The sequence below is a fragment of the Acanthochromis polyacanthus genome, chromosome 18 (assembly GCF_021347895.1).
Source record: "Acanthochromis polyacanthus isolate Apoly-LR-REF ecotype Palm Island chromosome 18, KAUST_Apoly_ChrSc, whole genome shotgun sequence".
Classification (NCBI taxonomy): Eukaryota; Metazoa; Chordata; class Actinopteri; family Pomacentridae; genus Acanthochromis; species Acanthochromis polyacanthus.
The window spans coordinates 20307129-20324985 of NC_067130.1; the positions used below are offsets into that span (position 1 = coordinate 20307129).

Below are 17857 nucleotides of genomic sequence, written 5' to 3' on the forward strand. Positions count from 1 at the left end.
GGCAAACCGCTCTGCCGTGCATGCTAAAATGCCATCTCCAGCAGCTTAGTTCAAAAACAGCACACAGCAGCATTTACACACACAAACCACCGCTGCACATCCACATGCACTCCTGTCCTCCTGCAGTCCAGACCCAAACAGCGCACACTCCAGCCGAGCACAGCGCTCGAGGTGCAGCCAAACATTAATCTGCATTTCAGTGTCACTTTCACTCCTGGAGGAAAAACTAAAGGAACGCTGCTGCTGTCATTTTTATCAAGAAAGAGATAAGTCAGGGAAAATATCCTCTCCGTTTGTTGTCAACAATACAAACGCTTTTTTCTTGTTTTGCTGTTTTTCATCTCCAGACATAAAATAAATATCCTTTTTTAAAAAATTTCCTGATATACCGGCACAGCGCTCAATGTGTCACACTGCCATCATCAAGAAACTCATTTCAGCTTTCACAGCTTGCAATTATTTAGGCAGCTACACACCAGCAGATGTCCATACGCGCACACGCACACACACACACACACACACACACACATGCACACACACTTCTAATGATGCTGCAAAACTTTTCCTCTTGATGTGTCTCCGCTCCATAACTGTGCCTTTGATATTCTGAGCTCTTTAAATGTATTTTTAGAGAAAATCACAGTGATTACGTTGGCAACAAACATATACAACCTTTTATGATGAAAGCTCCTCAAATTTGATCCTCAAATAATTGACTGTTGCCGCTTTCAGACAGCAAACTTGACCTGGTCCTATCAGACTGCTGGACTTGGCTCAAACCCACATTATCAATTAAATTAAATTACAAATAATATCTGAAAAAAATCACAAGAAATCATTCATTTATATCTTGATTGTAAATAAAAACAGAGACCAAAAAACTGTAAATAGCATCCACATCAAAATGATTAGTATTTTAATAAATGCTCATTTGTTTGTTTACAGCATTTTGTTAAAACAAAACACAGAAAAATTTGCATGTTAACTGTAACTGTAACAGGCGTCCACACCAAAAATTTGTAGTTGTATAAATAGTCATTTGCTTTTTCATAGTGTGTCACTGAAAAATTACACTTTTTTTTGCTGAATTTAAAGGAAAAATACAGTTATATGACACATATTTGCTGTCATTTTCACATGTTTTGATGGTTAAAGTATTTCACTGTTGTTTTTTTAAACATATTTCTTCTTGCACTCTTACTGTGTGATCTCACTTTTTTATAGGATTTTTTTTTCACTGTTAATGTGCATGAAATCACAGAAGTCTGAATGTGACTTTTTGAGACTGTCATCAGAACACGGCAGTTTGAATACTGAGCCAAGGTGTTGACTGTATTTTACAGAATCCAGCAGGTAAAGAACACCATATTAACAAGATAAAAACTGGATTAAGATCTTTAATAATCATCTCACATGAACGCTGATATAATTACTCCGCCAAGGAGGCAGAGTCTCAGTGGAGTTCTGTGACAATTGGCGTTTGTCTGTCTGTCTGTTAGCAACATTACTCAAAAACAGACAGATTTGGACAAAATTTTCAGGGAATTTCAGACATGACACTAGAACCAAGTGATTGGATTTTGGCAGTAATGCGCCTTACAGTCTGAATCCATGGATTTGTTAAAGATTTCTGTATCATTGCGAGATAGCGGCACGGCGTCACTGTAGCTATGACATCAAGTGAACACTACATCAGCTGCCTGCTGATGATCACATGACTGCGATCCAACTACAAATTCACCACTGTGGACTTATTGGGACTTATCAGTCAGAAATGATACAAGGAACAATTGATTAATTTGTGGGGTTGTTTCCAAGTCCCATCAATTCCTGCTGCTCACTACATATTTAGATAACGCAATTCAGTATCCGTACATAACGTACACATGCATAACACATGCCTGTGCTCAGTGCAAGGTCATTTTGTTTATGGGTACGTCTATATTAAATGGACACAATCTATGATTTCTGCCTCAGATTTTTTCAAGATTTCAGCCACTGGAAATGTTACGACTGAGCAGCCTTGGTGGAGAACTGTGCTCTTGTGTTTCAGATGTGACTTAGCCCCAGAGTTCTGCACGGGTCCAGTTTTCGCAACCCGCGTCTATTCATTTGTTCAAAACCAGTGAGTCAACACATAATCAAACAGGCTCAAAAGAAGCTGCTGGCAAATAGTAGATGCAGATTAAAGCTCATGATGCTGAGGAGCACTCAGCAGCCTGTTAAAGGGGAACTTCGGTTTTTTTCAACCTGGGGTCTGTTTCCATATGTCATTTCATACATGTGAGTGATGGAGAAATGAATTTTCGACATAGCTCCAGTATTTAGCCAGGCAGGCAGCTTAGCAGCTCAGCTAGCAGCTCAGCTGCTATCTCAGGACGCTAGAAAGCAAATCTCATTCCAAAATCATGCGATAGCTCGCGAAATCGCGCGATAGCTCGTGCCAAAACCGGTGTTTTGGCGTGAGCTCTCGCGCGATTTCGGAACAAGATTTGCTTTCTAGCGTCCTGAGATTTGGATACAGACCACAACAAAGAGCGATCGCCAGGTAATGTGGAGGTTTTCGTTCACTTCTCATCTCTAGTATGTTGTGGGACACTCATTGAGACTATCTGAGCTGGTCAGTGTGGGGCAAAAAGCACGTTAGGGTGGACTTTGACGCGGTGGGGGCCAGCTGCCCCATACTTTTCGCAAGCTGAGCTGCTAGCTGAGCTGCTAAGCTGCCTGCCTGGCTAAATACTGGAGCTATGTCAAAAATTCATTTCTCCATCACTCACATGTATGAAATGACATATGAAAAGAGACCCCAGGTTGAAAAAAACCGAAGTTCCCCTTTAAATAGTCACAATAATAATAGCAGTAAAAGGAATAAATCCAACAGTTGTTTGTGCAGATGAGAGAAACACAAACATAATTCACAGTTTCAGTTTATTATGTTCGATATGTTTCATCGTGACAACTCGCAGGCAGAGTGAACCTTTCCACAAACCTGCGGCCTTCATTGATTATTTAGCATACCTTCTGTACTTTGCTGCACACCGGTGAGCTGGGAAAACTCTGAGATCATTTAGGGCAGCCAATTTGTACGGGATTTGTAAGTGCCCAGAGCAAGCTTACCGCATTGACAGTAGGAAAATCTGATAAATTGTGAATCTAGAAATATTTATTAGTAACTGCAGCTTTAAACAAGACCAAGACTTTGGCCTCCTGTGGCTCATCAATGCGTTGAATGCACACTTACCTAATTATAAAACTATTAAACCTAATTAGCCAATATGTTTAATTAGTCCAACAGATAACACTGAAAGGAATGCTTATATTCTCTTAATTGCATAATCAATTTCTGAAATCTGAAATCTTTCCCTTTTGAACAGAGCAAACTTTGAGGAATTTGGGAACAACATCACATGACTACTCAAGAGCAGGTAGCAAGGTAAAAGGAAGAAGAAATAGATAAAAGACCTGAACTTATACAAGGCAGACAGATAGACAGATGGCATTGTTCTCTGTGGCGTGTGCATTCCACGGCCCTACTGGCAGTAAGAGAAAATGTACAAGGTTCAAGAGAGGATTAGAGGAAAGAAGCCGTAATTCTGACAAAGAAGTCGTAAAAAGATGCTAAAAATAACAAGCTTTAACCTGTAATTTTCAGGCATTAGACACAGGTAGAGCAGCTTCATTATGACAGGAAGCTATACAGAGCAGAGGCCCACTTCTTGTTTTTATCCTCACTGCCAACTTTGTCACAGCAGACGCTCTGCAATAAATGGCGCTCTGACAGAATGGCGTTGCTGCTAAAACTTCACTTCCCACTACAAGGAAATGAAAAATGAAATGTCTGCTAACCTGCCATCTTGACTAACGAGCAGGTCACTTATTACATAATATGATTCATTAACTTTGAAATCAGTCCACACACATTTCACTGGATGTTTCCTGCTCACCTGACTGTAGGTTAATAAGCCTTAATAACTAGCACCTCTGCTGCTGGAAGTCAAAGGATCGTTTGTTTTATTTCAAACAGAAGCTGTTGGATCAGAATGACACTGAAAAACATCTGGTTCTTTGATTGAAAGTCAAAGGTAAAGCCTGTAGATATGAACACTTCAGTTAAATCAGCAAGAAATATCCAGCCTTTGTGATGTTTCATGTTGCTGCTAGTGGTGGGCAGAAACTCCAGCTGACATGAAGGAGAAAACTGCAGCTTTGGTCAATTTTGGATGAAATCTCGTGTTTCTGTATGCTGATTGTGTGCTTGTCAGACTATAAATGCTTCATGCCCTCAAGTTTCTCTTGGAAATACATCAGTAAGACTGACTATTTTTAAAAAAAAAAACCCTGTGTGAATTTGTTCACAAATTCATGAGACAATCAGTTTGAGTTTTCTATGTAATGTATCTGCAACATAGTTAATCAGTGCCTTCCTCAACCTCCTCAGAATCAGCAAGTTTTTTATTTACAATAACTTCAGTACGTAGGTTATTCCATAACTGGAGGACATTTTACATCCCACCTATCAAAATTCAAATAATTCATGTATAAAATACTAAAACATGCAGTTGTTGTGTAAATGTACGTGTCCTGAGACCAAATCTTAAAAAAAATGGGAGAAAAGAATGTTTAATATATTTTTCAATTACCAAATAAGTGGAGATGCCATTTTTCTCTTGTCCCACCTCCCTGATGACCAAATTGAATCCCAAATAAAACATTTAAAATTAATTTTAAACCTCCTTTTTTGGTATTGTTTTTCTCATTGATGTCTCTCATAATTGTGGGAACATTTTTTAATCAACACAATATTTTAAATTATAATTATTATGCGTGGAACATGTGTTCCACAACATGAACACAACCCTGCAAGCATAACCTTTTTATCTGGAAGAAGAATACAGTGTATCAAACAGTTTTCCAAAAGGATGGGTAGAGCAAGCTGAGCCAATCAAGCCTTTGATAGTTTATTACCTACTATTGATGAATATGTAGCAGAAAATTGTAACACAGAAGGTTTATTTTTCAAAAACTGTGAAGCCCAAATGTCCCCCAATTCTGAAATGAGACATATTTAATGAAACTGTCAAATTCTACCTTCATGCTAGGAATATTTTCAGAGTTGGAGGCCCTTCAAGATATAATTTGTTTTATTTTTACCAAAAAAAAAGAGACTATATTAGAATAGCAGCTAATTATGAGTTCTGGTAGGAGGTACTGATTGGTTTTTAATGTAATGACCCATTATTTTCGAAAACACAGAACGGGGAATAACATCTCCTGAACCAGCTTCTTCCACTCCACAGCTCTGCATGAGTCAATTCTGTCAAACTAAAAAAGACCGTTTGCTGCCTGAACAGCACATTTGTGGTTTTGTTAGCTTTAGAGTGTTGACAGAATTTTCTAGAAGCCATGGGTGGATGACAATCCACTGTCCTTAATTGGTCTCCAGTGTGTGCGCATTTGCATTCAGTGGACCTTTGTATTGTTGTTGCACGATTCCCATTTACCTTATTCATAGCAGGAGGCTCCTCGTCTGACTTTGAACCAGCTAAACACTGACGTCTAATGAGAAAGTGCATGAATACAGATGGAGCTCTGTGGTTTCAGTACAGCCTCTGGTTTCATACAAGCACTCCAGCACCAGGATTTTCTAAATAAGAAATCAATGAGTTTGGCCACAGACAAAGTCTTTGTGGCTGAGATTAACAAGCAGAGCCTGCTGAACATATTGTATAATTAATTTCCTGTCATGTTTCAGTGAAATGTGCTGACAGCTTCCATTGCTGCGCTGCTACCTGAGTAATTTAGTTCAGTCATCAGATGAATAATTAAAGCCCAGATGTTGTGAAGACCATTAAAACAGAGATTGTGTTAATAACTGATTTTTCCCATCACGCTTTTGAAGATTTATGCGCACGGTTTAGTTCTGGGACAAACACAATAGATATGTTGACGAGGGCGGACACACTTTCTGAGATTTATTTGAGATGAATGGGCTGTGACATTTACTGTTGTGACAGCTATAGTTTGATGGGACATTCAGCTTTCTGAAGGGAGACTTGTCACGCAGGACAACATGGTGATTTCATAAATAAAGATGTATCTAGCTCTGTGTGTGTTGAGATCTTATTTTAAACCTTTAGATCTTATTTATGTTAATTATTCCAAGAGCTTGCAGACTGTTATTCTACTGTCAGAAACCAGAGCAGCTGATTTCAGTGATCAGCACCTCCAATTAGACGGCAGGAAATAATCAGTAAAATCAGCTGCTGCTTGTTTCCCACCAAACTGCTGCGACTGCAGGAAAGCAACAACAGAAAAGCCGCAGAGTGGAGGAGTATCGAGGAATGATAGTGCTGCAGAATGATAGTGCACCGCTGATCTGAGCACTGAGCAGAAAAGGTCAGATGACACAACTGGGCCAAAGAGAGAGCTACTGAGCAGATTAAACATTTTAAACCTAATAAAGTGGGATTGTTGTCATGGTTGGCAGAAACCTTGAGTCTGTGTGGGTGTGGTCAAAGATAAACTACTCAGCACAGCAGGTCAGTTTGAGATCATCTGGTTTGGGAAGAATAAATTACAGACATCTTGAAAGTCATGACTTGTTAGGGCTGAAGCAGAACACATATTTGTGCTGCAGATTTTTAGTATGGGCCTTTCAGTCCTGCACACACTGCTAAAAGTTACTGCAATGCTGCACTTCCAGTAGTTCATTTACTTAATGCTGCACTTTTTTGGATAGTATGTATTTTTAATTTGAGAGAATATTTGAAGCTGAAAGCTGCAGTGGAAAGATGCAAAGTACAGTTTGAGCACAGTTAACTTCATGCAGCACCATGATAGATTTTACATTTCTTATTTTTATTTTATTATTAATCATCTATATGTGAGAATGTGTGTTTTGATGAGGGCAAATTGTACTTCTTTATTAGCAGGTTGCCGGCAGTTGACAGATTTTTTTAAATACAGACAGCTATATTTGTCTTTGAATGTTGCATAACATGTTGCTGACAGGTGTAAATGCATACAAAGTCATGGAACCATTCTATAAACAAGAAGAGCACTCAGAGAGCGCAGTACTCCTCCGAGGCTGCTCAGTCATTGTATGATTTCCGACGGAAGAAATCTTCAAAAAAATTCATGGTCCGTAGCAGTGGATTTGTTGTAGGATTGTAATCATGTGATCATCAGCAGGCAGCTGATGTAGTGTTCACTTGTTGTCATAGTTACAGTGACACCGTGCTGCTAACTCACAATGATACAGAAATCTTCAACAAATCCGTGGATCCACATTATAAGCCGCATCACTGCCAAAATCTAATCACTTTGTCCTTGTGTCATTTCTGACCTTCCCTGAAAATTTCATCCAAATCCCTTAGTCTGTGATGGAGTAATGTTGTGAATGGACAGACAGACAGACCAATGCCGATCATCACGTAACTCCACTGCATTCCTTGGCAGAGTAAAAATTGATGAAGGTCTTCGATAGAAAACCAATGTCACATTATGTTTGCAGTATCTTAGAGAAGTGCAACTTATTGAGGTTTGAGAAGTTAAAAAAAATTTCAATTTGCTTGTTTGATCAACAAGGTGTTACATGGACTCCCCCCTTCCTCACAACCCCACAATGTCTGACTTTCGTAAAAGAAGGGCTCACAGTGGTCTCAGGATCAGGGCCCCCTTTAGAGGGGCCTGTGAGGGCCCACACAGAAAAACAGCCTTTAAGTTATTCTGACAATGAGCAGAAAGTAGAATAACCTTGACTTGGAATGCTATTTCCTCATATCAACATTGTGTAGAAGATGTTACAGAGGACAGAAGAGACAAGAATGCCAAAATATGTGCTCTATAATAAACTAAGAGTTTAAAGGAGAATAACCAAGATAAGACAGACATCAAGCAAGAGGAGCATTTTGCTTCTGCTGATTAACATGGCTGATATAAATGTGAGCAGGAGCTTTGGCTGTTTGTACATATGGCTAACAGTTATCTGCTGGTGCACACGGTAAAGGTCAGCGTACCATCACGAGGCGGTGGGTGGTAAGATGTGCCTTTTTGTTGGGGAAAGCCTTGATGTCTGCAGTTTCAAAGGCCTGTGGAAGAAGTTGTGTGGGGACTCCCTGGGGTGCAGCAATACCTGGGTGACCTCTCGATCACAACGACGGGATTAAAGCGACCACTTGCTGGTTCTTAACAAACGTTTCGTGGAAAATCGGAGCATGTACTGCAGCTCTCAGTAATCAGGACAGCTGTGCCTATTTCAGGACATCAGTTGAGAACCGAGACGGTTTTATTGATTCTGAACAAACAGCCTAATCTGACAACCAGCACAAAAACAAGTCTTCCTGCTTTGCTGTCTAGACAGGCCTTGTTAAGGATCAAGGTGCTCAGTTCAGTTTAAGGTGTGCTGTTACAGTAATGGAAGCAAAGACACATTACTCCAGTGCAAACTTTTTATTTTACACTGGCTGAAACCAGTATTTTTATGTTTTTATATTATATCCCAGGTCTATTCTTTCTATTCTGTGGCTCTGCTGACATGCTTTTTATGATTAACATTATTAAGAAACACCCTAATTGTCCTACACTGGTTATAACTTCATTCTATAGCACCTCTCCAAGAACAAAGCTACAAAGTGCATGACAAAGAAACTAATGTTTAATTAGACAAATAATGAACAGAAACAAATAAATAAGATCCTAACAATGTGGTATAAACTATAAAACAGTTAAGTCAGGTCAGCATTTTTTTTCCACAGCAGCTGTTTGTATCAAAGTGCCTTCCAGTAAAAAAGATCGGAATTTGCATGATAACTGCAAATACTAATTGTTCAGTTAAGTTTTAAAATTAGGGTTAAGACCCTAAACAGCTATTTGTGGTAATTTACATACTAGGGATTAAAACCTTAAACTGGTTATACAAAGTACAGTTTTTCCTGACTTTAACTGATTTTATGACTGACACCCTACTACATTAATAATTAATGAGAACTAACTAATTTAATCATATGGTGAAGACCCCACAACATTACAAATTACAGAACTTCACCTGGCTGGACTCTCACAGAACTTACCCTAACACTTTTTTTCCATGGAGACTGACCAGACTGTCCATCCATCCATTTTACCACTTTATCCTCATTCGGGTCGTGGGGGGCTGGAGTCTATCCCAGCTGACTTATGGTGAAGGCAGGAGACACCCTAGAAAGACCACCAGCCTATCACAGGGCTACACAGAGAGACAGATAACCAAAAATATTCACACCTACGGACAATTTAGAATTACCAATTAACCTCAGCATGTTATTGGACCGTAGGAGGAAGCCAGAGAAGCCAGAGAACCTGGAAAAAACCCATTTATGCACAGGCAGAACATGCAAACTGCACACACAGAAAGATCCCAGGTCCAGGTCTGGATGCAAACCAGGGATTTTCCAGCTGTGAGGTGACAGCGCTAACCACAAAGGCACTGTGCAGCCCCTGACCAAGCTAACTCAGAGCTAAAGTTTTGATTCTACAAACATACACTACCATTCAAAGGTTTGGGGTCACCCAGACAATTCCATATTTTACATGAAAACTCTCACTTTTGTTCATGTGCTAACGTAATTGCACAAGGGTTTTCTAATCATCAGTTAGCCTTTCAACTCTATTAGCTAACACAATGAAGCATTAGAACACAGGAGTGATGGTTGCTGGAAATGTTCTTCTGTACCTCTATGTAGATGTTCCATTAAAAATCAGCCGTTTCCAGCTAGAACAGTCATTTACCACATTACCAAGGTCTGGGCGGTATTTGTGATTCATTTAACGTTATATTCATTGGAAATAAAGATTTTCTTTCAAAAATAACTACATTTCTAAGTGGCCCCAAACTTTTCAATGGTGGTGTAAGTATAATGAATATTCGACTCTAAATTCACATGGAGGACACAAAAACACAAAAAAATAAATATTAATGTTGTTCTGTCTCTGCACAATGTACAAATAAGCCATTGTATAGCAAAATGTCCATCAGTGTCATAAGCTGGAATAAGTCAGTGTTTGATTTACAGCCAAGGTTTCCAGAAAACATCTTTATTATGCAGGTTTAGGTGTCAGAATGCGACATCTTGGCACACTGTCTTTGTTAAAATTTAAAATAAGAAAGATTGTATCAGAGTGCAGAGCAACTCAAATTCACCCAGAGACACCAGCTGCAATTGGATTTTGGTCTCCCAGTCAGAGCTGATTTTATCTGAGAGAATCTGACAGGCAGGAAAAATACATATTTGCACTCGGTGGTACAGTTCGAGGACTGTGGAGGCTCTGTGGACGCGTCTGCTGGGGAAACAGACTTTAAAATCCTCTCCACATTGTTGGGCATAACACAGCTGTGCGCAGGTTTTGTTGTGCTGTACAGCCTTTCATACACAGCTTGCATTATTTAAGCTGTTTATTAATCAGGTACATTGCTCAGTCATCTTTTTCTGTTTGGCCAGAATGCACAGCATTAAGCTCAAAACATCCACAGTTCATCCAACTGTGGATGTTTTATCCATTAACGAGGTTTTATTCAAACAGCATCCTTAGAAATAATGACAAAAAGAGAAAGGACACATGTTGTTATGCAATTCTACTTTGAAAAGAAAGCAAGGACAAAAAGAAAAATATGGAGGGTAGACGGCTGGGGAGAAGCAAACAGTCGGATGTGTCTGTTCTGCAGCCATGTACAGCTTTATTTCTCTCAGCAGAGTCTGAGTCAAGATGACAGTCAGCAGCAACATGTAAAATAATGCTCCAATAATGTTCAAACAAGCTCATCATGGTTTAGAATGGATCTTTTGACAGCAGCCATGTGGGAAATTTAACTCAGCCAGCCAACGTTTCAGAAATCTTTCAGTATTCAACAGCCAAATTGTTAGCAGTTAATTAGGTCCCCCTCAAACTCAATGTCCACAGAAATGAGGTGGAGCATGAAGGAAGGATTCTAATGATTAACTGTTAATCAAGTAACCCTCTGAAATTTAAAACATGTTGGCATGTCGTGGAGAAAAAAAACACAAAAATCCGACCATTTATCAGAGCCGGAAACTGTAAGAACAGAAGCAATGGACAGATTTTCAACCTTCCAGCTGTCTCTGAATTACCCATCCATGCTGAGATCATGATATTTTATAGAAGTCTTTTTATTCAACACGTCTCATTTAAAAACTTGACCAAAAATAAGTCAACTTTAGTAAATAGATTTTGTGAAACAAACTAACAGGACTTCAGAGAACTGTGAAGCCACTAGTGACTCGACTGTGACCAACAGTCATTCAGCTGAAGTGCAGGCTGTGTTTCCATAGAGCAGATCTGAGACAAAGACGGGGTTAAATTTCATTTGTAAACGGTTAAATATTTTTAACATGTACAATCATCATGTTATCTAAGTACTGGTAACACCCATGGACACTGAAAAATGTTGGAAATGCTGAGTCAAGGTTGGTTCAATTGTTGTAAAGAAATTTATTGCTATTTTCTTTCTTTCTTTCGTACTCCATCAAGGAACAAAGTTACGTGACAATTGGCATTGGTTTGTCTGTTTGCCTGTTGGCAACATTACTCAAAAATGGATGAACAGATTTGGAAGAAATTTTCAGGGAAGGTCAGAAATGTCACAAAGACTAAGTGATTAGATTTTGGCAGTGATGGGGTGTACAGTTTGGATCCATGGATTTGTTAAAGATTTCTGTAACATTGCAAGATAGCAGCACGGTGTCACTGCAACTATGACTGCAAGTTAACACCATGTCAGCTGCCTGCTGATGATCACATGACTGCGATCCTACTACAAATCGACTGCTGCAGGCTTATCGGGACTTATCTGACACAATTTGGTATCCATACATAACACACTTGTGCTCAGTGTAAGGTCATTTTGTGGGTACATCTATATTAAATGGCCACATCCTATGTTGCCGTGATTTATTATCATCGATAACTAATAAACAAATGCCGTATTTCTAAAAAAAAACAAAAAAAAACGCTGCATTTGTGACAATGCCATATAGGGGAATGAACAGCCTTGGTGGAGTACTGTGCTCTTCTAGTGCTTTTCTAGTTGTTATTGTGCTATACTGACTTCTCTTTTCTTCTGTCCATAGTTATGTTGTTTCCATAGAGGTGCAGGAATTTATGTTGCAGTGGAAATAACTGCCCACAGTGAGAAACAATGTTACAGAAGTAAAATACGCCCAGACACTGCTCGGAATTTACAGAAGTACTTGCTTCATTTTCAACTATTAAATTAAACAGCAGCTATTGATTGCTTTCAATAAGAAAATAAAGAAAATACAAGTAAAAATTCTCTGATTGAAGCTTTTTAAATGTGATTATTTTCTGGTTTCTATGACTGAATATCTTAACTGCAACTATTTGATTAACTGAGAAAATAATCGATCAAAAGATTAATCATCAGTCATTAATTGCAGCCCTACAGTTTGAGGATTTGTTGTGTTTTTGCTGCTTTGACCTGCCTGACTATGCGGGAAATGAAACTGGGAGACGCATCGCTGTCGATGTGGCTTGCTATCAGATGGATGACTGAGACCATGAATATTAGACGCCAGAAATTTCATTAAACTCCTCATTACGTTTTCATCACTCGCCTCTATTTCAAGGTGCAACGCCGGCTCCGTTAATATGTGCTGCTGGCAACCCTAAACGTCACATGTTGTTGAAGCACAGCTCGGCGCACTGACCTATCAGCAATGTGCAGTGACTGGGGTGTGTACGGTACATGTCAGGCCACATGAGGAAAACAAGAGCCACTGTGTGTCTGTGTGTGTGTGTTTATTTGCCTAAGGAGGTGAGGCTGTGCTCGCAGCAGAATGAATGTTTTGAGAGGAGACAGAGTGAGATGGAGGTAGAATTCAATAGTCCTCAGTGACTGCAGAGTTTCATTGCCACTCTGACACAATCAAGTCTGAGATTGTAAAGCTGTGTCGAAAAAAAAAGGTTTCAATGGCACTGAAAGGGGGAGCCTGACAACAATGAAGATGGGCTCCTTTGTGGTTTTTGTGTGTGTATATTTGTGTGTTTTTCAAAGGCTGAACCAGCGCAATAAAGTACAGGGGGAAAAGCTCATCTTTTTGTGTTCTTTGTTACTCTGTTTAATTTGTATTCTAGGAGCTGGTGGCTGTTTAAAGTGCTTTATCAGGCCCAAGACTGGCAGCAACAGTATCTGGAATACATTCCCTGTCTACCATGTCTGTTTCCCATGGAGACTCACAGTGATAAACACACATATACACACAGACACACACACACACACATACACAATAACCAGCCCCATTCAGCTGTCTGGATTCTGCTCAGCCTATCACAGTCAGTTTTTTTGCTGCAGTAAAAAGACAGGTCAGGTTATCATGGCAGGTGCAGCAGTAACAGGTTTTGCTCCAGAGGCAGTTTCATATCTGCTGAATACAACGCTGGCTGAATAAACCAAATCCAACGGCATTTCCAGGTTATTTCAACTAGTTACGCTCAACATTTCTAAAGGGTAACGATGACATTTGCTGATCAAATTATTACTTCTTGTCACGTATCCACATCACCACGTAACACATTCATCTAAATCCTACCTGACAGCTAGTTTGGCTAGTTTATCTCCTCTCTAGAGTTGTTTCTGCTAGAGCTAAGCATTCAGAGGTTACTGACCAACGTATCCTGGCTTTGGTTGGGACAGCTGGCCAATCAGAGCAGACTTAAAGAGACAGGAGCTAAAGCTGAGCGTCTCAAGCAGAAGAGGTGCTGCAGCAATGTACAGTATGAAAAATGAATGTGTTATTTGAATGTTAAAACACGTAAACATGTTGTAGTAGACCCGGAAAAAAAATTCTACACCTGTAAATGCGCACAACATATAAAGTGGCTTGGTTGCTAAAATTGACCAAAACTGTTTAAAATTGCATGAAACTGCCTTATAAAGTATAAAAGTCCGCACACGGGTCCAGCCAAAAGTGCTGCCACTCTGTAAGTTGGTTAGTCCTCAGTTTGTAGCAGCACTGTCAGACAACACAAACTAAATAATCCCACAAGGCAGAAAAAGTCGAGATTTTCACACATTCGAATCGCAAATATGTTACAGGTTAAAATTTTTAGTTCAGTAAACCAAACAAATATGTACCAGATGTAGATATGGTAGAGTTAACAGCAGAAATGTGGATTAATATCTGAATCGTGTGAATCCTGATCATGTTTTCACAGTCTGCTGAAGTTTTCCTAATTAGCAGAGCCAGTATGTTATCGATATGGTTAGCATATGATAATGATTGTACATTTAGAGGGGCTTCAGAATAATTGATTGCATGTCATACACAGGGCTAAATTTGCCTACACATATGGCAACATGAAGCAAGAAAACACAAGCAGCTTTATCATTAATACTGATAGTCAATTGAGGAGAAAAATACAAAAATCTATTTAAAGCATATTTGTCTTTCAGTGAATAACCACATTTATATATCCTCAACAACTGATGTATTTTTTTCATATTCTAGTACACCCCAGAAATAAAACTGTGAACCTATAGATGTGCCTAATATGTAAAGTATACACACACAAGTACAGCCAATGTGTAACATGTAGTGCTGCCGCTTTTTTTTTTTGTATGAAAACGTTTATTAGAAAAAATTATTTTTTAAATTCCATCCATCCACCCATTCTCTATACACCACTTAATCTTCATTAGAGTCACAGGGGGGCTGGAGTCTATTCCAGCTGATTAAGGGGGAAGGCAGGGGACACCATGGACAGGTCACCAGTCTATCACAGAATTAAACAGAGAGACAAACAATCACACTCACATTCACACCTACAGACAACTTAGAATAGGGGCGTAGAACAGAAAGGTCCTAGGCGCAGACAAACCGGGGATCTTCTAGCTGTGAGGCGACAGCACTAATCAGCAAGTCACTATGCAGCCCAAGTATTCCAATTGTAATGACCTGTTTGAATTTAAAAGTGCATCAAAGTGTGGAGTTAATTAGTCTCTGTCGTGGTCCAGCAAAGGGAGCTCAGTTTTGTCTATCGCTGCCCTGCTGACCAATAGGTAAACTAAGCTAATCAATAAAAACACAAGTGAGTAGGAGTCAACCGATATGTTTCTGTCAGAGCTGATATCGATACTGATAACTAGGTAATTAGGGTTGCAAATTGTAAACAACTGATTATGTCAACACGTCAACAGTCAATGATCGATTAATCGTTAAAGTGAATGAACTAAAGTTTTTCCATATGCTGTTAACTGAAGAATAGGCTGGCTTGCATCAGAAATTACAAGAATGGTAAAGTACACAAGTATTTCAAACGATATGACGATATCTACTTTGCCTAAAGAGCTTTACAGTGATAGAGTATAAACCTGAGATGTCTTAGTTTGACAAGCGACTATTGTGTTGTTGGAAGCCATTAACTACCACAGAAGTCTCTGTCATGGTGGCCCCATTGCTAGCCAAAACCTCACAAAGCTTTCTGCCATACAAACACGACAATTAATTTTCACACGACACAGCTAAAATTTGGATTGAGATTTTTAGATTAACATTCTCATAGGTTCTTTTAGCTTGCAAATACAGGACTACCTGTAGACCAAGCTACTAACTCTTCAGGTCACTAGAGTATTTAACATCAACAAACTGTGGTCTTCCATAGTATTAAACTGTAAAAAGTTCCATCTGGTGGAACAAACAGGTGCTGCAGCTGTTCATACATGTTCTGACATGCATGTAGAGAACAGAGGTCTTCATCATCTTCTGGAGCTTGAGTAGCCACACTACACTCTACTCCATCACACTACATTTTAGACAGTGTTCTCCTGGAGTTTTACAACAAGATTCCAGGCCACCTACCCTACCGTTCAAAAATTTCAGTTTCATGTTTTCCATGAAAACTCACTTTTATTCATGTGCTGACATAACTGCACAAGGGTTTTCTAATCATCAATTAGCCTTTCAATACCATTAGCTAACACAATGTAGCATTAGAACACAGGAGTGATGGTTGCTGGAAATGTTCCTCTGTACCCCTATAGAGATATTTATATTCCATTAAAAATCAACCGTTTCCAGCTAGAATAGTCATTCACCACATAAACAATGTCTAGACTGTATTTCTGATTCATTTAATGTTTTCTTCATTGAAAAAAAAGCTTTTCTTTCAAAAACTAGGACATTTCTAAATGACCCCTAACTTTTAAATGTTAGTGTAAGTAACATTAAAGAGCAGCTTGAATGTAGCCATGTAATTTTTTTTCTGAATTTATTTCAGAGCTATTCAGTTGTCAAACCGATACACTGAATTGATTTGATGGTCCCAGATGGTGAAAATCCATTTTTATTGGATTTTATTTGTTTATGGTTGTTATAAAGTTGGAGATGTAAAACGAATGCCTTTTACAATATGAACATGTTCACTTCTGCCAATTCTCAAGCTCCATCACAACTAGCTGGTTAGCATGTTGTTCCTAAAGATGAGGGAAGCGGCAGTAGCTCATTGGTCTTCAGACTAAAAATATCTCGAATACCAGGGGTTATCCAGTCATGGTGAAAGGAACTATTTTGCAATATTTTGAGCTGAAAAACTGAAAGACACACTGTGCAGACACAGAAAAGGGGCACAATATCGGGCCTTCAACGTACTTGAAGTGTGTATTATTGAGAAAAATGGTATCAGATTGGAATCAGTATTAGCAAATACTAAATAATAAATGACTCTGATCAGATTGGGGCAAAAAACACTTCACAGGCACATCCCTAGATAACAGTTTGCCAACTTTAAAGAGCACTGACTTTCTCTGCAATAACAAATCTAAAGACTCAGCCTCTAGCTTCAACCAAAGAAAGGCAGCAGAGGGTGAAACCGGTGGACACATGATGACACAGAGGAAAATACAAACTGAAGAATGGCACCGCCAATTTGTTTTGTCTAAAGGTTTGTTTACCACCTGAAAGCTCATATATTCTGCTGTGTCTGACTGTTAAATCTCATTTATAGGGACGCTTTTCCATATCTCAGCAGCAGCCAGTATGAATGATGAAGTCATTTCCTTTTATAAACTAGAGCAAGCTGACCATTGAAGTGCCCTTGTTTTAATTATTAAGGACTCACTGAAGCTTCTGCAGCCTGACGGTGGAAAAAATGCAGCATTTGTGACCTCAGATTTGTCTGCCTCTCAGATTCAGGAGCTGGGTAAGCACTGTACTGATTTAATGATTTCCTGTTTAAGAACAAATGAGCGCCAATACACACTCACACACACACACACATGAACAAATACACACACACACCGATCGATGTTATCTTCGAATTGTCGCTTGAACTGCAGTCAGGGTCAGCTGGTGGGGTGACCTGGAACTGAAAGCAGAGCAGCTGCCACAGAGCAGATCAGCATGCCATTCAGCAATCTCCTCTCTACATATACACAACACACGCACACACACACACACGCACGCACGCACGCACGCACGCACGCACGCACGCACGCACGCACGCACGCACGCACGCACACACACAGCATACAGTGTAAACAAGCCTTGCTGCAGCAGTAATTTACACATCCTCATTTACACGGATTATCTTATCAAGTTTGAGTGAATTTTTTTTTACATTTTCTCCATCAAGGAACAAAAATAAGAGTCCGAATTTATGCTTCATTAACAGCTTGAATACTAATACTTGTTTTCATTAAATCTAAGGATTAAATAACATCCTTCAACTAATGATGCAAAATAGTGGAGGTGCAATTTTCACACAGAGTTAATTAAAGTAAATAAATTAAACTCGTTTGATCGGAAAAGCTTTTAACAGAAAATTAGCACCAGTTAATATTAACTAA

At 39.2% G+C, this 17857-nt stretch overlaps 1 protein-coding gene across 1 annotated transcript in view; it reads right to left on the reverse strand.

Moving 5' to 3' along the window:
* LOC110957037 (seizure 6-like protein) overlaps positions 1–17857 on the reverse strand; it is a 122970-nt gene that overhangs the window by 53352 nt on the left and 51761 nt on the right.